The sequence below is a fragment of the Mauremys reevesii genome, linkage group 6 (assembly GCF_016161935.1).
Source record: "Mauremys reevesii isolate NIE-2019 linkage group 6, ASM1616193v1, whole genome shotgun sequence".
Taxonomy (NCBI): Eukaryota; Metazoa; Chordata; order Testudines; family Geoemydidae; genus Mauremys; species Mauremys reevesii.
In genome coordinates, this window is record NC_052628.1 from 118,866,019 (window position 1) to 118,888,536 (window position 22,518).

The 22,518-nt window shown below is 45.4% G+C and overlaps 1 long non-coding RNA gene across 1 annotated transcript; it reads left to right on the forward strand.

Annotated features, from left to right (window-relative positions):
- Window positions 1-496: 496 nt before the first annotated feature.
- Window positions 497-11,297, forward strand: LOC120407477. The gene is made up of 3 exons (XR_005600015.1): window positions 497-736; window positions 5,116-5,181; window positions 11,182-11,297. It is a non-coding gene; the product is annotated as an uncharacterized LOC120407477 (long non-coding RNA).
- The last annotated feature ends 11,221 nt before the right edge of the window (window positions 11,298-22,518 follow it).

Sequence of the window (22,518 nt, forward strand, 5' to 3'; positions counted from 1 at the left end):
TCTGCCACCACTGAGAACAGTCTAGATCCATCCTCTTTGGACCCCCCCTTCAGGTAATTGAAGGCTGCTATCAAATCCCCCCTCACTCTTCTCTTCTGCAGACTAAACAATCCCAGTTCTGCAGACTAATCATTTTTGTTGCCCTCTGGTGGACTTCCTCCAATTTGTCCACATCCTTCTTGTATTGTGGGGCCCAAAACTGGACATAGTACTTCAGATGAGGCCTCACCAATGCCGAATAGAGGGGAATGATCACATCCCTCGATCTGCTGGCAATGCCCCTACTTATACAGCTCCAAATGTCGTTAGTCTTCTTGGCAACAAGGGCACACTGGGTGACTCATAACCAGAGTCAATGCGGGGCAGTAATTACTGCCCTTAGGTAAAGTGAGACAATGTTCCATGGAGACCTTTCTGACCTGGGTTCAGTGGAAGGTTCAAGACAGCTGACATTCTTTCCTTCTCCCCTTGCTCCTCCATCTTGCTAACCCATTCATGCTAGCTGGGAATTGCTTTCTGCAGCCAGTTTGGATGTGACACCTTTTCTTTTGGCTCTGGTAGTATCCTCAACAGGTCACTGCCCCATGTTCCTAGAGAGATCTGCCAAACAATGGAATTTAAAATGATAACATAGAGGAAAATCTGGTCTGTTTTTACTATCCTGCTAGGACACGATTTGTGGAACTTGGACGTCTCCTGCAAGAGTTGAGATGACATCACAGACACCTAAAACAAGGTAAGGAAAATGGGTCCCCATTCCACTTTAGTGGCCAGTTCTTGGCTGAACCATGGACAGCCACACAGCTGTCCTTCAGGTACTTGCTCGTCATCCTTTTATAATCTATGTCAAGGGCCAGCCCTGGCACTTGGAGGTGCATTGGACTCCTTTGCATCCTCTCTCCCATGCTGCACTGGGCACTGCCCGGCCACCGTAAATTGACTGTATGGGGCTATAGCTAGCTGAAATCCATCCCTGGATAGGCAACACATCATTAACACTGCATCCAGGTGAGACTGTGGTGGTATCGATAGGAAGGGGGAAGTGCTCCATTGTCTAATCTTATACGGACCAAAGTTCTTTCCTTGTATTCCCTGTCTCTGTCCGTATCCACCCATTGTCTCTTGTCTTGTAGGTAGTCCAGGTCAACACTAAAAAGTTAGGTCAACCCAGCTAAATCCCTCAGGGGTGTGAAAAATCCAGTCTAACCCCCGGTGTAGATGGCACTAGATCAATGGAAGAATTCTTCTGTCTATCTGGCTATACTTCTTGGAGAGGTGGATTAACGCCAGTGTTGGGCAAATCCCTCCCCTTGCTGTAGAGAATGCATACACTGAAGTGGTACAGTGGCGCAGCTGCAGTAATGTTTCAGGTGTAGATAGGCCCTTAGATTGTAAGCTCTTTGGGGCAAGGACCATCTATTTGTCTTTGTACAGCACCTAGCACAATGCACATCTGGGCCATGACTAGGCGCTAAGGTAATACAAATACATGATAATAAAGAACACACCTCTTCTAAAACTCTATTGAGAAGCAAACACAGCTTCCTTGTGCCGTTTACCCAATCAAGTTAATAGTCTGAGATCACACATATGGTATATTACTACCTATACTGTTATATCAGCAGCCAACAGTTTCATACATTAACGCTTCCTAGGGGAAATCTTCCTTGAGTAAATCACGTTTCTTATTTGTCTTGTTACATCTAGAGTAATTTGACAAAGCTTTCTACAAAGAACTCTGCTAATTACACCTTTCCCCACCATCCCTTATTGAATGGCAGATAGCTGAGATTAGAGCAGCCGTTAACGCCGGAAGGAAGTGCTTAACGAATCAGAGCGAGTTACAGTTCAGGAAGGGTTCCAACGTGGGGAAAAAGCCCAAGAGTGATTCTGCGCAGTAAAAAACTTGACAGGAAACTATATTCCTTTAGATATATGCAAATGCTAAAGGAAGAGCACCTCTTTATACGTTGCAGGGGCCGTGGACGTAATTTAAGGATATGTCACATGTAGTAGTTCTGTGGACAAGGCTACATACATGACCGGGGGGTAAGAATCCTGGGATCTATTACCCAGCTCTGCTACTGAGCTCCTATGTGATCTTGGCCAAGTCTCTTCCTCTCTCTGAGCTTCTGTTCACCCTTCATCTGTTTTGTCTAGTTAGACTGTAATACTCTCTTCCTATGTGTTTGTACAGCACCTAGCACCATAGGGCCCTGATCTTGGTTGGGGTCTCTAGGAAGTGCTGTAAGACAATTATACTGAATACATGAAATAATACCCAACAGGCTGCAGTGCAATTGAATAAAACCCACCATCAGTGAGCCAGGCAACTTAAAAACTCAACTCGCCCTTCCCCTCCCTTTATAATCTCCCCTTATTTTCATATTTCTGGGGCAAAGGATGTGCTTTGCTACATACAGGTTAGATATGAGGAAAGACTTTCTAAATATAAGCTTAGTTAAGTAGTGGAATAGGCTACCCAGGGAGGCTGTGGATGTCATGGACTGGGGCATGGGCAGTCATGCCTAGTGATCGGAGCTGAAGTCAAACTCCAGGACAGCCAGTCAGGAACCAAGCAGGGCAGGAACATGACTGGAACAAGGTGGGGACAAGCATGGTTGCAGGTCTAAATATTGAGCAGCCGCTGGTCGGTGCTGCTCAGCCAATCAGGCAATTTAGCCAATTAGAGGTTTCAGCTGCAGTTAGTTAGCTAATCCCAAATGTAGCTGCAGACCTGCATTCCTGACAGTGGAATCCCCATCACTGGAGGTTTTTAAGAGCAGGAGGACAAACACCTGTCAGGGATGGTCTACGTTTACTTGGTCTTGCCGTAGCACAAGAGATGGACTAAATAACCTTGTGAGGTGCCTACATTCCTATGATACTTTGCTCTGAAGGTCATTAGATTGGGGCCTTCTCCAGCCAGAGGAGAAAAGTAAAGATACAGAGAAGAATGGTGCTATAAAAGGAAATAGCTTGTATTTAACAGCTGATTTATAACAGTGGGGGGTTGAGATGCAGATGTGTGCTAAGAAACAACTCCCCTGCAGCATATATTGGAAGGACGTACCATAGCACTGGGCCAGTGTCAATGACCTGGTGATAGAGCCTTGAAAAAAAGGCTGCACTTTAACAGGAAAAACTCAGCCCAAGATCAGTGCAGAACAAATAGGTTTTGATTTTTGATTTTTTGACAACTGGACAAAAAGGTCAAGACTGTCCAGTAAGGTGTCTTGGCAGAAGTGATGTAGTGGAAAATTGGAGTGGATATGAAAGAGAAACCCATTTTCCCAGGTGAACTAACCTTGGGCTCCTTGGACTGCACTGTGTTAGGGTCAGGAACCGTTGTGTTTGGTGATTTGACACAGCAGTGGGAAATTGGAGTTTTATTCCTCAAGTGGTTGAGTCAAAGAGGGGAAAGTTAAAAACCGGAAAATAAAAAGACAGTGGAACAAGACTGGCATGAAGTGTCACAGTGTCAGAACCTAAATGCGAAGGAGGGTCACTATGGAATGCTTGATTCAACCTTCACATGCTTTGATTGAAATGCCTCACAACTTGCACTGGAGCAAATGAGGAGTTTTCTGACTTAGAAGCAGAAGTTCCTTGAAAAAAAGTCTCCATTACAGGGAAATAAAAGAAAGGTTCCTGTACTGCCAGTGCAGGCAACTCATGTGAGAAATGGAATGCCGGGCTGGGACCCTAATTCTGTGCTCATAGTGCACCAAAGGGTGTCTTAAACCTCTTTGGTTCTTGCTCCAGCTCCTGTGGAGGAGCACTAATGTGGCGTAGACAGAGTAATTTTATCCTTTCTTTCTCCCACGCTCTGTCTCTGTGGTCTATTCAGACTCTAAGCTCTTGAGGGCAGGGATGGTCTCTCAGTGTGTTTGTACAGCACCAGGCACCAGAGGGGGGGGGCAATTTGTCCCAGGCCTCGGGCCCCACAGGGGCCCCCATGACAGTTTTTTGGGGACCCTGGAGCGGGGTCCTTCACTCGCTCTGGGGGCCCTGGAAAACTCTCGCGGGGCCTGGGCCCCCGGAGCTTCTTCCTCTCTCGTCTTGGGTGGCAATTTGGCAGCAGGAGCCCCTGCCGCGGGTCTTCGGGGCACTTCGGCAGCAGGTCCCGGAGCGGAAGGACCCCCTGCCGCTGAACTGCCGCCAAAGCAGGGGCCCCACGCCGCCGAAGACCCCAGGCTGCCTGAATCCTCTGGGCGGCCCTGCCAGGCACATTGGGAAGAATCTAGATACTAGCATAGTACCAATGAAAATAACCGTGTTAGGCCTTGTTTTCCCTTGACTTAAGGAAGGTTCTTGTTCAGTGTTAGAAGAAAGCTCTCCTCGTGCAATCCTTTTCCATTGTCACTCGGGTCAGGCTCTTGGTCTGCTATTAACATTTAGGTCATTACTAAGAAGGAAAGATAAAGATTATTTCTGAAACTTGAATAATGTTTATGGCTAAAATAGTGAGAGGATTCATGTGTGTGCTGGCAAAAAACATGCTATTACAAGTTTTTTTGCTATTCTAGTGTGCAATATCTGCAGATTTTCATGTCCGGAAGATGAAATAAATGAAGCTATGTGGTTGCCATGGTTCAGGGTGAGCTGTAGCTTTCATTTCTCTCATTTTCTCTATGGGCATCAAGTGACAGGCCTTGCAGCTTCCATTCTCTGAGTGGAATCCTGCGATTTCTGCCTGCTTCTAGACTGGGTCCCCAGATCACAGCATCCGTGTTTACCAGCCGTGTCTCCTCAGCAAGGCCAAATGAGTTTGGCCCCTTCAATAGGCTTCCCTTTGGGACCTGTGAACAGGAGCTAAGTGCAGTGGCACTGAACAGCGTTGTCCAAACAAAGTATTATTTATTAATCCATAGGGATATGGCAATCAGTGGGGGAAAGGGTCAATATACATATTGTCTTACCTAAGATGAACATTTCCCTCAAGACTTCAGTAGGACCAGCTTAGCCCTCGTACCCATGTTCTTCTGAGGGCTGGGTTTCAGTCTGTTTCCCTGCAGCCCAACCTACCCTCCTCAGTTTCAGGGCTGAAGCTTTTAATAGATTCCGAGTGTTTTGTTCAGGATTTCTCTGCTTGGATTCTTCTCCCCACTCCAGGGTTATCCAGCTGTTGATCAGAAGTTGGTGAGAGGATACCTTCAAAGGAATGGACACCTGTATTGTGTAAGTGTCGGTGATTGGGCTGTCTACAGCTGTTATCTGCCTTCCTGCAGATGTGTAGAACCACCCAAGGCTGAGGGAACTCTTTGCCCCCAGGTAGCAGACAACATGATCATAATCAAAGAGACAGAGGTATGCATCATATTCATACACATTCAACTGGTGTCTCCTACATTCTCCATGATGGTACTAACCGTTTTTCATTCTAACGGCATTTCAAAGGCCCTTTTGATGTGAGCTAGAAAGCCATGTTTCTGAATCATCAGTTCTTTCTTTCTTCAAAATGTTTTACTGTGTGACAGAACCCCACCAATATTGTTGGATTTAATTCCCAATAATGGCCCTGATTAGTTAATCTATAGGTTGGATCCCTCATGAATAATTTCAGAACTGTACATTTAGATGCATAACCCAGTAAAACTCTGGATTATTAAAGCTCAGTTATCCCTCCAGGGGAGAGAATACACTGTGTGCTAAAATTATTTTTTACTAATTGCACAGCAGTGTTAAGAAACCTCTTGAATAAGCCGCTGTGCTGGGGAGGGCTGGGTGACTGCTGGAAATGGTAACCAGCTAGAATGGACATTGAAAAGCCAGTCAAAGTAACATCCATTGAAAGTCATCATGAAGATAACAGGATAAATAGGACTTTCCATCTGCGCCTCAACTTTTGCTGGCTTTGTAGATACTGTGGTCTGGTTCTGCCCACTGAAATCAATGGGTGTTCAATTCTTTACGGTAGTAGTGCCTAGGGGTCCTGTCGCAGCTTGCCCAGAGCAAGCTATCTTATGCAGTGAGCTCTTTGATAGTACTTTAACAGTTAAAGTCCAGCTCAAAAATTGGTCACCTGGGCCTTAAGACTGTAGAGCAGAATAACCAGTTTGTTGCACCTCATTCAACTGAAGGTGCAGTCAGATGGGTAGAACCTGATCCAGGCCTGGGGTTCTGGGTTAGGAGCAGGGGAGTTGATCTCCTGTCTCAGTTCCACCCAGCACTTCCCCACAGAAGAAATAGGCAAGCCTTCTTATCTCGCCTGGTGGGGCCTGATTGGCCACTGCCTCCTTTTGGCCCTTCTAGCTTCTGGAGGACCAAGTCTTGTTGGTTCTGATGGTACCAGTGCCTGAATGATCATAAGAACGGCCGTACTGGGTCAGACCAAAGGTCCATCTAGCCCAGTATCTGTCTACCGACAGTGGCCAATGCCAGGTGCCCCAGAGGGAGTGAACCTAACAGGCAATGATCAAGTGATCTCTCTCCTGCCATCCATCTCCATCCTCTGACAAACAGAGGCTAGGGACACCATTCTTACCCATCCTGGCTAATAGCCATTTATGGATTTAATCACCATGAATTGATCCAGTTCTCTTTTAAACGCTGTTATAGTCTTAGCCTTCATAACCTCCTCAGGTAAGGAGTTCCACAAGTTGACTGTGCGCTGCGTGAAGAAGAACTTCCTTTTATTTGTTTTAAACCTGCTGCCTATTAATTTCATTTGGTGACCCCTAGTTCTTGTATTATGGGAATAAGTAAATAACTTTTCCTTATCCACTTTCTCAACATCACTCATGATTTTATATACCTCTATCATATCCCCCCTTAGTCTCCTCCTTTCCAAGCTGTAGAGTCCTAGCCTCTTTAATCTTTCCTCATATGGGATCCTCTCCAAACCCCTAATCATTTTAGTTGCCCTTTTCTGAACCTTTTCTAGTGCCAGTATATCTTTTTTGAGGTGAGGAGACCACATCTGTACACAGTATTCAAGATATGGACGTACCATGGATTTATATAAGGACAATAATATATTCTCAATCTTATTCTCTATCCCCTTTTTAATGATTCCTAACATCCTGTTTGCTTTTTTGACCGCCTCTGCACACTGCGTGGACATCTTCAGAGAACTGTCCACGATGACTCCAAGATCTTTTTCCTGACTCGTTGTAGCTAAATTAGCCCCCATCATATTGTATGTATAGTTGGGGTTATTTTTTCCAATGTGCATTACTTTACATTTATCCACATTAAATTTCATTTGCCATTTTGTTGCCCAGTCACTTAGTTTTGTGAGATCTTTTTGAAGTACTTCACAGTCTGCTTTGGTCTTAACTATCTTGAGCAGTTTAGTATCATCTGCAAACTTTGCCACCTCACTGTTTACCCCTTTCTCCAGATCATTTATGAATAAATTGAATACGATTGGTCCTAGGACTGACCCTTGGGGAACACCACTAGTTACCCCTCTCCATTCTGAGAATTTACTATTAATTCCTACCCTTTGTTCCCTGTCTTTTAACCAGTTCTCAATCCATGAAAGGACCTTCCCTTTTATCCCATGACAGCTTAATTTATGTAACAGCCTTTGGTGAGGGACCTTGTCAAAAGCTTTCTTGAAAACTAAGTACACTATGTCCACCGGATCCCCCTTGTCCACATGTTTGTTGACCCCTTCAAAGAACTCTAATAGATTAGTAAGACACGATTTCCCTTTACAGAAACCATGTTGACTATTGCTCAAGAGTTTATGTTTTTCTATGTGTCTGACAATTTTATTCTTAACTATTGTTTCAACTAATTTGCCCAGTACTGACGTTAGACTTACCGGTCTGTAATTGCCAGGATCACCTCTAGAGCCCTTTTTAAATATTGGTGTTACATTAGCTAACTTCCAGTCATTGGGTACCGAAGCCGATTTAAAAGACAGGTTACAAACCTTAGTTAATAGTTCCGCAACTTCACATTTGAGTTCTTTCAGAACTCTTGGGTGAATGCCATCTGGTCCCGGTGACTTGTTAATGTTGAGTTTTTCAATTAATTCCAAAACCACCTCTAGTGACACCTCAATCTGTGACAGTTCCTCAGTTTTGTCACCTACAAAAACTGGCTCAGGTTTGGGAATCTCCCTAACATCCTCAGCCGTGAAGACTGAAGCAAAGAATCCATTTAGTTTCTCTGCAATGACTTTATCATCTTTAAGCGCTCCTTTTGTATTTCGATCGTCAAGGGGCCCCACTGGTTGATTAGCGGGCTTCCTGCTTCTGATGTACTAAAAAACATTTAGTTATTACCTTTGGAGTTTTTGGCTAACCTTTCTTCAAACTCCTCTTTGGCTTTTCTTATTATACTCTTGCATTTAATTTGGCAGTGTTTATGCTCCTTTCTATTTGCCTCACTAGGATTTGACTTCCACTTTTTAAAGGAAGTCTTTTTATCTCTCACTGCTTCTTTTACATGGTAGTTAAGCCACGGTGGCTCTTTTTTTGTTCTTTGACTGTGTTTCTTAATTTGGGGTATACATGGAAGTTGGGCCTCTATTATGGTGTCTTTAAAAAGTGCCCATGCGGCTTGCAGGGATTTCACTTTAGTCACTGTACCTTTTAACTTCTGTTTAACTAACCTCCTCATTTTTGCATAGTTCCCCCTTTTGAAATTAAATGCCACAGTGTTGGGCTGTTGAGATGTTCTTCCCACCACAGGGATGTTGAATGCTATTGTATTATGGTCACTATTTCCAAGCGGTCCTGCTATAGTTACCTCTTGGACCAGCTCCTGCGCTCCACTCAGGATTAAATCTTGAGTTGCCTCTCCCCTTGTGGGTTCCCGTACCAGCTGCTCCATGAAGCAGTCATTTAAAGTATCGAGAAATTTTATCTCTGCATTTCGTCCTGAAGTGAAATGTTCCCAGTCAATATGGGGATAATTGAAATCCCCCACTATTATTGGGTTCTTAATTTTGATAGCCTCTCTAATTTCTCTTAGCATTTCATCATCACTATTACTGTCATGGTCAGGTGGTTGATAATAGATCCCTAATGTTATATTTTTATTAGAGCATGAAATTTCTATCCATAGAGACTCTATGGAACATGTGGATTCGCTTAAGATTTTTACTTCATTTGAATCTACATTTTCTTTCACATATAGTGCCACTCCCCTCCCCCCCGCACGACCTGTTCTGTCCTTCCAATATATTTTGTACTCCGGAATGATTGTGTCCCACTGATTGCTCTCAGTCCACCAGGTTTCTGTGATGCCTATTATATCAATATCCTCCTTTATCACAAGGCACTCTAGTTCACCCATCTTATTTAGACTTCTGGCATTTGTGTACAAGCACTTTAAAAACTTGTCCCTGTTTATTTGTCTGCCCTTTTCTGATGTGTCAGATTCTTTTTTATGTGACTGTTTATCATCTGATCCGGCCCTTACATTATCCTCTTCCGTCCTCTGCTCCTGACTATAACCTGGAGATTCTCTATCATTAGACTCTCCCCTGAGAAGTCTGTGTCCGATCCACATGCTCCTCTGCAGCAGTCGGCTTTCTCCCATCTCCTAGTTTAATGGCTGTTCTAAGCAGTGCTCAGTGGTCTAAACTTCCTGCCTTTCTCTCCCAGGTGACACTTTTCCTTTGGCAGGTGTGCCAGGGTGGTGACACCTCCAGCAGGGGGCTGAGAATGCCTTGCACACCCTATCACAGGCCCTGATCAGGGTCCCTTTGTGCTAAGTGTGGTACATGCACATAGCAAAGAGACAGGCCCAGCCTCAGGGAGCTGACAGTCGAAGTATAAGATGAGAGACGCAGATGCGGGGGACAAGGCCATGGGCAAAGATCAGTTATCCATGATGATTCTCTTCACCCTGCCATTTACCTGGTGCTATTATCTGCATGGGTTTGTTGACATACCTGTGCATTCTGGCAGTTGTACGGGAGTGGTTCTGAGGAATCCCAGTGGGTAGTTTTGGGTGATTGCTCATCTGCTCTGAATGCATTTTCCTGCAGAGTTCAGCAGGATTCTATTGTGACCCTGAGAGCATCCCAGTGGCAGAGGGCAAGGAGATCACTAATCTGAGTTTCAGGTGGCCTGAGCAATTCAGGGTATCCCAACTCACTCTGGTTATGATCTACATCTAAAATATGTCAAGTAATATGTCACTGGAAAACTAACAACAACTCACTGATCATTAGTATTCTTGTGTGATATATGTACACAGTGTATATTAAGAGTTCTGGATATATGCGAGGATTGACTAAAGTGTTTCTAAATCAAGCATGTCAGGGGTCATTGGTAAACAGCTCTGCCCTAAACAAAGGAACGTGTTTGCTTCTCTGACCAGCTGGGTCTTCAGGCAGAGACAATGAAGATACATTTACATATCAGGTAAACAAAGCTATCAAGCTAATGTGGAGGAGGAGACAGCATGGGGTCTATGCCCCAGCAAGAGAGAGAAGCTTGGTCTGGGTTTTACTTTTCAAAGGATACATTGCAAAGGTTTCCTGAACTGTAAAGATTTGCGGGGGTGGGAGGGGGATGATCCTCAAGTGATAAGTAATTGAATCAACTGATTGTGTACAATATTATTGTATTATAAAAGACCATAGAGTGAGATCTTTTATGAAAGCCTATGACACTTTGGTGATCAGTACTGTCGGAGAAAAACTCAGTTCTCGCTTTTTCGTTTGGGTGCAGCAAAATCAAATACTTTATTCTTTCTCTAGTAATTACAATAGAGGGAGGGAGTGCCCTAGGACACAGTGTCGCCCCAGTCCCGGACAGGTCTCTCTACTAGTAAACAATTACAGCAAGCATTTATACCTTTGTTACAGACAATAACTAGCAATAATACAGACAATAATGAGCAACAACTGCATTTTGTTTATACATAAGCCATCCTGCTATCTTATTTTTCTCACTCCTAGAAGACACCAGTCTGCATATTTGGTTATCAGTTGCAAGGTCATAATAACTTTTTACACAGTTCTTTCCCTCTCGCCTCACACCATCCTCACTTCTACAAGTCTCATGTCATTAGGGTTACAGCTGGCCTAACTCTTGCTAACTATTAGTTTGACTCTTGCTAACTGACTGGCATGCATTAAAATCCCCCTCAAATCCTTGTTAATTCTTTCCCTACTTCCACAGTACCATTGTAAAATGTATGTATTAGCAGTACGTAAGGAATGATGGGCACTTGTTGATTTTAGGCTTTACAATCTGTTTCCAAACAAAGAGACATCACAGCTATCTGCCAGTCTCCAAAGAAATGAAACAAGGTGTGACTCAAAACAATGGAAACCCACTGGGGATGGGAAGCCCAAAGGAAGAGGAAGGGCCTCTTGAAACAAGGTAATTGAACTTTGGCAGATAAAAAAGACAGAAGCCATCTTTGGCATCTCTCACTAGACAGACACAAGGGACGACAGCTCTCGCAGGCTGAGAAAGATGGCTCATTCAGCCAATGGGGGGACCAGGAATGGGGGGAGTTGAAGTCTCTGGAAACTGCATATAGTTGAGAAACATGCTTAGCCAAAGATCTTCCCTGTAGGAAGACACGAGAAACCAGCCTGTTGTGTTTCTGTGGGAGGTCCTGACTGAGAGAGAGGCAGCCATGGCTGGAAAGAAGAAAGATTGGCAGGAAATTTACCTTGAACAAAGATGGCGGCTTGTTAAATTAAGCTTTAGCCACTAGAAACGTATCATGTTTTCTTTTAGTTGTAACTCTTTCTATCTTCATTCCTTATGTTTGAACTCACTCACTCCTATGTATATTTTCTTAATATATTTGTTTTATTTTTTACTATAAAGCAACTCCGTGCTGTGTTTAAGGGGAAGAGTGTATTTACCCCAGTTAAGTTAATAAGCCATGATGTGCTTTTTGTCCCTTTAAAGGAACAAAGAAACCATATTTTTCTCTGAACTGTCCAGGAGAGGGCTGGGCATTGAAGACCACATGGTTTTGGGAAACCTGAGTCTGGGAGTGTGTTGGGGTCACCTTGGTGGTTGTAACCCAGGCTGGTGGAAGCCAGCCTGCGGCTGTGGGGCTCTGGACAGGCTGTCGGGGTCAGAGTTGTTGAACCAAGGCTGGCTGCGTAGCACACAGACGCTCAAGGTGTGACCTGCTTCTTTGTAGGCTGGCTGTGAGCATCCCTGCCTGGGACCGATAGCTGCAAAGCATTGTAAGGTACCCAGCATCATAGGGCAAGTGGTGACATGCCCGATTACTGGTCTGGATTGCCTTGCAGAAACATGACAGTGTGCCAGGCTGTTAGGTGGTACATTGAGAGTACTTGGGTTGCAGTGCCATCCATAGCTTCCCATCTGTATTTTGTTGGACTCAGATGGTGCAAATGAATGGATTTCCCAACATCTGTCCAAGAGAGATTCTTGTCTGAAAGCTAGCTGGCTAACTGAGAGAGAGGAGACACTAGTATGATGGGTAGAAACTTGTTGGATGATCAGATTTTAGCATTACGTGCCAAATGCTTTCTTCCATTCGCACTGGGCAAAAGCTTGTACCTCACTTCAGTTCCCCATGCTTTTGTCCCCTCCAATTTGCAGACTGCTCTAATTCCCGTTAGGGCTATGCCGAGGTGGCCACTTGAATTTAAGCTGGTGCAGAAAGCAATTCTGCCTTTACTCTGTGGCACTGCTCACATCTGCGATCCAGAGAACTGGTTTCCCATTCACTTCCAGGTGCAAGTCAAAGTGCTGTTATTAATATATATACTGTGGGCTTGGGGAATAGTTATGTTGTAGACATCTAACTAAACAAAGGGGCTGATCCTGCATTCCTTACACACCCATTGCTCTCATGAAGCCCTGGGAATCTGGGGTGTGCAAGGCATGAAGACATAGGCCCCCCCAATCATGTTGTTAAACAGTGACCCGACCTGACCTTTTGCTGCCAGGTGTGTTTTTTCAAGGACAGGCTTTTATAGAAACAACTGTCTATTAAATTTTTACGGATGCTTTTTTAAAGCATTCAGGAAGCACTTCTAAAATTGGCCAAGCGAGTGCACAAATGGATGTGCCAGCGGGGACACGCTACTGCAGCTGGCCAGGGAGTTTGCAAAGGGTAGGCCATTAGGAGCACACACATCTGCAGACCGTGGAATGATGTGCGGCCAAATGGGAGGGGAGCTAGTGAACAAGCAATTGCTATTAGGCTGGTACAAATGTAAACAAATGAAAGGTATGAACGTAGCAAAGAATGGTATGTGTAAAATAAAGTGTGTGAGGGGGGAAATGCTCCAGTCATGTCTCCTAAAATGCTGCCAAGATGGTTCGTGGATTTCAGATGGGAAGAGGAAGGGTAAAAATACCCCACAGTGTGAATTTACTAATTAGCGGAGATGATACGCATTCGTTTTTTGATGTCACAGAAGGACAATTTTTTCAGAGATGGAAATTCGATAAGAAGGCTATTTTGGATCCTTCATTAAAAACCACATCAAAGAAAATTTCTGATGCACACTTACCAACTTTAGGACTGCAAAAGCACTAGCAAAAGCACTAGCATTAGGACTTCAAAGAAGACTGCAGCTATACGTACAAAACTCCCTCCGTCATACACTGCATCACAAAGAATTGTGTCTACCAAGAGCAGCTGTTCTTTTAAAAAAAATGGATTTGATCGTCCAGGAACCAAATCCTGATGTCCTTGATTTCTGAAGTCCCCAGGAGCTTGCCTGAGGCCACAGTTTACAAAAAATGAGCTTAAATGTGGCCCAGTGGCTAGCTTACTGGACTGGGACTTAGGTCAATCTAAGTTCAATTCCTGGATCTGCCACTAGCCAACTGTGTGACCTTGGGTAAGTTACTTCCCCTGTCTCTGTGCCTTAGTTTCCCCACCTGTAAAATGGGGATAATAGTACTTTGTAAAGTGTGTGAGCTCTGCTGATGAAAAGTGCTCTATAAGAGCTAGGTGTTGTTATTTATTTATTTGAAATTAAACAAGAATTAAGATAAAGCCATGCAAAGATCTCAAGGAGCCCTGACAATTAACCAGTCTTTTAACCACATAATGACTATCTACCAGTGATAAAAAAGCATAAATTCTGACCACCAGCAGCATTAAGCAATCAAAAAGTAGCAAATTAACTCACCCACTAATATATAAAAAAACTAACATGGTTCCATCCCCCTTATCCCATCACCACTGGGAACACACATTTAATCTTCCCAAACACCCAATTAAATAAATAGCTGATTTTCAAAAATCTTCCTGACAGCTGGTCAAAATATTTTTGTTGAAAAGTGATGCTGATGAAAAATGGCTTTTAGCTGAAAATGAAAAAATCATTTTTCCTTAACCCCCCCACCAGAAATCAAAACAGAAAAATGTTTTCATTACAATATTCACTATAGAAACTGATCATTTTTTAAAACTGAAAACTGATTTTTTTTTACCAGAAACTTTTTTTTTTGAAAACTGAAAATTTACACTCAGAATAGTTTCTGAGAACCAAAAGTTCGCTGGTGTTTGAGACCCAAAAGAGAACACAGACTGCCCTCTGCAGCAGAGATGAATGTAAATTTTTAAGTGTTACTGTGAAGCCTGCCCCTTTAAGGAGGGGTCTGGGGCTAGCCAGATTCTGTCAATTATCAGACCCAGCTGGAAAGGGAGAAAGTCATTATCAAAGTGCTCAGGTGGGGGTGGACTGCAGGGAGAAGCTGCAGGACGGGACAATCTCCAGCAGTAGTCGCTGAGGAAGGAAGACTCCTGGGGAGGGAGGGACCCTGGGAGTTGTGGCTGGGGAGAAAACCCTCTCTGGATGTTTTGTTTTCCTTTTGTGAGTTTGTGATCACTTGGACAATAAATGGAACCCAGAACCAAGGTCTTAAAGACTAATATGGTGTTGGCTGAAAATTGCCCAGGCTCGTGAGGAAGCCAGCGTCTCACATATGGTGAAGAATGTGGGCATGATGGCCAGCCCTGATACAAGGGGAGAATTGGGTCAGTTGTCGGTTTAAAAGGGGAAACTCAGACACGGTGCCACACAGCCATCCCAGGCCACAAGGTTTAGAGAGAACCCACGCAGAGTGAGAGGGAAGGCATTTCTGTTCCGTACCAGAAGTATTAGGGGGCACAATTCAGGAGTGCAGGCTCCCTGACTCAGTCATGCGTCCACAGTGCGTATTGTTTAAAATTGTAACATGTCGACAGGAAAGGTGCAGGCACCATTAAAGTAACGCGCCCACACACTCCCTTTATCAAGCTCAAAGCAAACGGAGCTAATTTGGCTCCAAGTTCACAAACGCAGCAGTGCTTTGACAGCATCATTGTTTCCTCAGATTTGAAAGTTGTTTTTCATCACAGCTGGCATTTCTCAGTTTAACTGCAACCCTCTTCACGAGGAGTGACCTTTCCTCTAGCATCAGCCTGAGTGATAAAATGGCAAATCACTCCGGGATCCTGAGTAATGCCATTAACTTCCATGGAGATGATCTGGATTTGAAAGACCACCTTCAACAGTAGTTATCAATGGTTTGCTGGTCATACTCGGAGGTTGTATCTAATGGGGCCTCGCAAGGGTCAGTCCTTGGTCTGGGAATGTTCAATATTTTATTAATGACTTGGATAATGGGTGGAGAGTGTGCTTATGAAATTTGCAGATGACACCAAGCTGGGAGGGGTTGCAAGCACTTTGGAGGACAGGATTAGACTTCAAAGCGACCTTAACAAATTGGAAAATTGATCTGAAATCAGCAAGATGAAATTCAATAAAGACAAGTGCAAAATACTTCACTTAGAAAGGAAGAATCAAATGCACAACAACAACAAAATGGGGAATAGCTGCTGAAAAGGATCTGGGGATTGGAGTGAATCAGAAATTGAGCATGAGTCAAAACTGTGTTGTGAAAATGAATAATAGAATTCTGGGGTGTAATAACCGGAGTGTTGTATGGAAGACACAGATGTATTGTGCTGCTCTGTTTGGCACTGATGAGGCCCCAGCTGGAGTACTGTGCCCAGTTCTGGGTGCCACACTTTAGGAAGGATGTGGACAAACTGGAGAGAGTCCAGAGGAGAGCGACAAAAATGATCAAAGATTTAGAAGATAAGAAAGGTTAACAAAACTGGGCATGTTAATCTTGGCAAAAGAAGACTGAGGGAGAACCTGCTATCAGTATTCAAATCTGTTAATGGCTGTTAGAAATAGGACAGTGATCAATTGTTCTCCATGTCCATTGAAGGCAGGGCAAGTAATATCTGCAGCAAGGTGGATGTAGGTTCAATAATAGGAAAAACTTTTAAACTTTAAGGGTAGTTAAGCTCTGGAACAGGCTTCCAAGGAGGGGTGTGGAATCCCCATCTTTGGAGGTTTTTAAGAACAGGCTGGACAAATGCCTGTCAGGGATGGTCTAGGTTTACTGCTTCAGGACAAGGGGGCTGGACCTGATGACTTCTTGAGGTCCCTTCCAGCCCTACATTTCTATGTAACCCTTCAACCAAAACTTCTCCTAGGGCATTGTGCCCTCTGTGGTAAGAGCAACAACCCTGTGTCCTGTAGTGACTACAGCTCTTTACTCAACATTCAGCATGAAATCATAACTCCACTGAAGTCAATGGGAAGTTTGCTATTGACTTCAGCAGGGCTAGGATTTCACCCTCAAAGTTCACTGGCTCAACGGGGCCTCCCTTGGCTTGATCTCCCCATGCTCTGAAAAAAAATACTGAACACTGGAATATCCTTATCTCTTCTGCTGAGGTGCCCTTCCACTAACCCTCCTTTAAATCCCAAATCCTGCATCCAGTTGGGTATTGTATTGTCCATCGAGATGGTGTGGCTGACCAGGAGGGAAGATGATGCATCCCCCAGCATTGAATATTAGTCTTTATGATTTGTATTACTGCAGTGCATAGAAGCTCCAGACTTGGACGCAGAGCCTGTCCTGCTAGGCACAGTACCAACGCAGAACAAAACACTCGAAGAGCTTGCAATCAAAGATGGAGACGATACGTTGGTACAGGCAGGACTGAAGACTACCAAGAAACAATGAGACCATGTTGTATAATTGTACAGATTTGTTCAGCTCTCTTCACTGTTTTAGATGATGAGAGCTGGTCAAAAAATGGAGGAAAATTTTTTGCAAGAAATGTTGCTGTGGCTTTTCTCCCGCAGGTTTGGGGAAAGACCAATTTCCATTTGTTTGCAACATCTGCAGAAATGTTTATTGAAAATGTTCATCTTCAAACATTTTCCTGTTCCCTCTTTTCCCCTCCCCTCCTTACCCCTTTCATGCTGCCACTGCAGAAGGATGGAGCCGCACCACCCCAGCAAAAGCACCTGAGGACATTAGCCTCAGTGAGATCCACGGTTCCCGGAGCTCCCTGGAGACCAGCAGGGTCTGTTCCTGCTGGGCCCCCATTAACAGTGTGCTGTGGTCTCATCCAGCCATGGCGGTCAGCTCTGCTTGCCGGGCAGAGCAGAGCCACATCCCCATCTCTTCCTCCCTCCCTCTCCCCATGGCTTGTAGCCCAGGCTACCAGGGACCAGACCTTGAGCTTAGAGAGACAGTGCAGGGAGAGAGGATTCCTTATGCCCAGATGGAGGTTACAGCTGCAATTGTCCTCATCGTGTTTTAGTTTTGTTAAACAAGCACACAAACTCTTTTATGGTGAAACTCACCCCAGTCCAGAGGGTCTGCCCAGGGCCCTATATGCCACTTAAGTGCTGCTAAGCCCTCTTTTCAGAAAAAGCCAAGCACCCAGCCTGTGAAAATCAGGCCCCATCAATGCATCTCAATTCAGGCCGTCCAAAATCAGCACACTCAGACTGACTAGTCACTGCTGAAATCCTTGGCTGGACGTAAACGTTCTCAAGCTCACAGGCCTAGCTTGGAAAATAAACAAATGGGAGGAGATGGGGAAAGTCCAAGTTCTCCCAGCCCTAAATGTAAAATTCAGCGAGTCTGAAAAGGATAAAGACATTAGAGCTGGGAAAGGAAGATTGGAAATGAACTTCCCAGTATCAACAGAACAACAGAGCCCAGTTGCCGCTTGCACCAGCCGAGCTAGTGAACCCTGCAGGAGGCTGACTGCCGAGGGAACACAATGTGAGGGATCGCTGGTTTGGAAAGGCCAAAGCTTCCGTGACATCTGTAGCGGATCAGAGGTAAATCAGACGTGGAGAAGTGCAGGATCTTCCCAATACTCCCTGGCAGAGGCACTCAACTTGTGCATTATGGAACCCCTTTCCCAGTCTAGGACACCCTCCCATTTAGCCAGGAGCTAGCCGGGGCCTTCTTCCAGTCCGGGAAGGGCAGGGTGATGGTGGCCTCTGGCACCTGTTTGTGATCCTCACGCTGAGAACCTGTGCTCTGTGGCAGTTGTGATGCTTCTGTCAGCTGGAAAAATCACCCCAGAAAGTACACATTAGAGTAGCAAAAACAGCAGCAGAGGTCCTGTCAGTCCATCACTCAGCACAAGGTTATTGGTTGTATTGTCTCCTTGTTCATCTCTGGCGAGTGGTTTATCCACCCACCTCTCACACTGGGCCACATTGAGCCTTGCTTACACTGAATGGCACTTTACTATACAACTCATCCCATTGACTTTAGAGGGGCATGGTGTACAGTCCAACTCAGCAAGGGAACGGGTGTCACAATCTGGCCCATGGGGAGCAGCGAATAAGCTACTGCTCAGACGATGAGCAAGAAAACAGCCCGGCCAATCAACAGGAGACAATGTGGACCAAAGCAGAGGTAAGAAGCCTCTGTGAGTGTGAATGCCATGAAATCCAGAACACAGATCAAACTACTTGCCACCAGAATGGTGTCTGTCTGTCTGTCTGTCTTTCCCCATATGCACTGTCACAAGGCGAGGTCCTGCCCCTGTCTCCTCCTACATCAACACAGACTATTTGGAGACCTTCAGTTGTTAAAGACCACCGGGTACGTTATTTACATCGCTCGTCCCACCACCTTTCCTGATCCACACACCACAGCACTTAACAGCATCCGTCTCTCCTCAGTCCTCTGCCGAGGAGAGGAGAGGGAAGAGATTCTTCTTGGTTCTGGCCCCACTAGCCTGCCTCTTCCCCCAGCAATTCCTTCCTGTGCAGCCTTCTATCTTCTGTGCCAATGGGCTTTTTATTCCTCCCCAGCCCATTCAAATCCACCCCCGGGAGGTTCGGGGGGGGGGAGAGTAATTGGTGTTTAACTGACCAGAGGGTCCCAGCACCTGCCACGACACCTATCTAGTTTTTTGTGTATGGACAGGGGATTGCTCTTTCCCTCTCTCTCTCTGTCATATATTGAAGGCACCTAGCCTATCACAATGATAGCTGGGTGAATCAAAGGAATAAAGAGCAATCCTCCATTGGAAGGAAGCTTTCTAGGCCACTAAAGCAACCCGCTATAAGGCCTGGTCTACACTAGGCGTTTAAACTGATTTTAGGAGCGTTAAACTGATTTAATGCCGCACCCGTCCACACTAAAAGGCCCTTTATAGCGATATAAAGGGCTCTTTAAACCGGTTTCTGTACTCCTCCCTAACGAGAGGAGTAGCGCTAATATCGGTATTACCATATCGGATTAGGGTTAGTGTGGCCGCAAATCGATGGTATTGGCCTCTGGGCGGTATCCCACAGTGCACCACTGTGACCGCTCTGGACAGCAATCTGAACTCGGATGCAGTGGCCAGGTAGACAGGAAAAGCCCCGCGAACTTTTGAATATTTCCTGTTTGCCCAGCGTGGAGCTCCGATCAGCACAGGTGGCGATGCAGTCCCAAATCCAAATCCAAAAAGAGCTCCAGCATGGACCGTACGGATGTGATCACTGTATGGGCAGACAAATCTGTTCTATCAGGGCTCCGTTACAGAAGACGAAATTCCAAAGCATTTTAAAAAAATTTCCAGACAGAGGCCACAGCAGGGACTCAGCACACTGCTGTGTGACAAGCGTAATGGAAAGCCAAAGAATCAAATGGACGCTCATGGAGGGAGGGAGGGGTGACTGAGGACTCACGCTATCCCACAGTTCCTGCAGTCTCCGAAAAGCATTTGCATTCTTGGCTGAGCTCCCAATGCCTGTAGGGTCAAACACATTGTCCGGGGTGGTTCAAGGCATAGCTCGTCAATTTACCCCCCTCACCCACCCCCAGAAGTAAAAGGGAAAAAAATAGTCTCTTGACTTTTTAAAATGTCACCCTATGTCTACTGAATGCTGCTGGTAGACGCGATGCTGCGGCAGTGAATTGCAGCATCCTCTTTCCCCCTCCCTGGTGGCAGATGGTGCAATATGACTGATATCCATCATCATCATCAGCTTTGTGGCAGATGGTGCAGTGCAGAAGGACTGGTATCCTCATCCGTCCTCATCATCAGCCCATGAGTGCTCCTGGCTGGCCTCAGGTGAGGTCGGCCAAGGGGCGCCTGGGTAAAAAACTCCTGGTCATTCCCAGTAGATGGTACAGAACGGCTGGTAACCGTCTTCATCATAGCAACTGGGGGCTGAGCTCCATCAGCCCCCGCCCTTCATGTGTAAAGAAAAGATTCTGTACTGCCTGGACTATCATAGCAGCGGGATGCTGGGCTCCTCTCCCCCACACTGCTTAATGTCCTGTCTGGACTATCATAGCAGCTGGAGGCTGCCTTCCCCTCATTTTATCTCACTAACAAGTCACTGTTTCTTATTCCTGCATTCTTTATTACTTCATCACACAAATGGGGGGACACTGCAATGGTAGCCCAGGAAGGCTGGGGGAGTAGGGAAGCAACAGGTGGGGCTATTGCAGGGGCACCCCCTGTGAATGGCATGCAGCTCATCATTTCTACATGATCTGACACGGAGCGGCTGTGCTTTCTGGTTCTCTGATACACTGGTTCTCTAGTACACTTGACCCATATTCTAGGCAGGACTGATTCTGTTTTTAGATACCATAAAGGAGGGATTGACTCGGGGAGTCATTCCCATTTTTGTCTTTTGCTCCCCGGCCGACCTCAGCCAGGGGCACCTATGACAGCAGCAAACAGTACAGTACAGAAGGACTGGTAACCGTCATCTCATTGCCAATTTACAATGGCAGCAGATGGTACAGAATGACTGATAACCGTCTCTGCTATCATGCAAAAGCAAATGAATGGTGCTGTGTAGCGCTGCTGTAGCGCCTCTATCAGCGGCATCTAGTACACATACGGTGACAGTGACTAGGCAAAACAGGCTCCATGATTGCCATGCTATGGCGTCTGCCAGGGCAATCCAGGGAAAAAAGGCGCGAAATGCTTGTCTGCCGTTGCTTTCCCATAGGAAGGAATAACTGACGGACATTTACCCAGAACCACCCGCAACAATGATTTTTGCCCCATCAGGCACTGGGATCTCAACCCAGAATTCCAAGGGGCAGGGGAGACTGTGGGAACTATGGGATAGCTACGGAATAGCTACCCACAGTGCAATGCTCCAGAAATCGATGCTAGCCTCAGACCGTGGACGCACACCGCTGAATTAATGTGCTTAGTGTGGCCGCGTGCACTTGATTTTATACAATCTGTTTTACTAAACCGGTTTATGTAAAATCAGAATAATCCCGTAGTGTAGACGTACCCTAAGAGAATAAAGCTTTGCAACCAGCCAGATCATCTTTTTATAGCAAAGCAAACCAAGACAGATTAAAGAGAAACTATTGCATCTGAAGAGGGTGCGGAGCAAGGCAAGTATCTTGCAAGTCATGCAAACATTTCTGATCAGCATAAAAAAAAATAATCAAGAGCTATTCAGTGAGAGTGACACCTCTGTGTGAACCATCAACATGACCAATGGGCTGTAAAAAAGCACCAAGGCACCGCATTTCAAAAGGCCTGTTGGAGAAAGCAGGGTAATAGGATCCCTCTGTTCGCTCCACAGATACAAATCACCACAGTTTGCCTCAGTCACTGAATTCTTAGCTGGTAAAAGGAGTATGAATAAGAATGAATCTTCCTGCAGGCCTCCGGATTTTAGCCAGGTTTCTTTGAGTCAGGGGTCAGCTTTTTATACATACATCAACTCATCAGCTCAACATTGGAAGGATTCTTACTTGGGGGGCAGATGTTTGGATTTATTTAGATCTCTATTCCAATTCGTCCATCCTGTTTTCCCATCAGTATTTTCTCCCCAGCTCTCGGCAGCTGCTGATGGATAATCAACAGGCATGTAAGAACTCTGAGCTATAAATACAAGCAGCTGTTTAAGGTAAAGTAGCTAGATTAACTGAGTTTTAAAATATTGTTTGTGGGTCTGCGCTACGTACGTTGCTGCTGTCCTCAGCACATCCCAAGAGACTGGGAGTGGCAGCTAGCATTAAGCCTAAGCCTCTAGAGCAGGGATCCCCAAACTTTTTGCTCGCACAACCCCGTTTTAATGATGTATTTCCTGTCAGGACCTCAGCCAGCAAGGAGGATGCCATTTTGAAGAGCAAAATGGCATCCTCTGCCCACCAGGACTTCGCACTCACTGTACATGTGAGGCCACACAGCGTGACCTCGCACGCACCATGCAAGCAAGGTCAAGAACCATGGAGGACCCCATTTTGCTCTACAAAATGGAGGCCTCTGCACAGCGTGATCTCGTACGTATGGTCC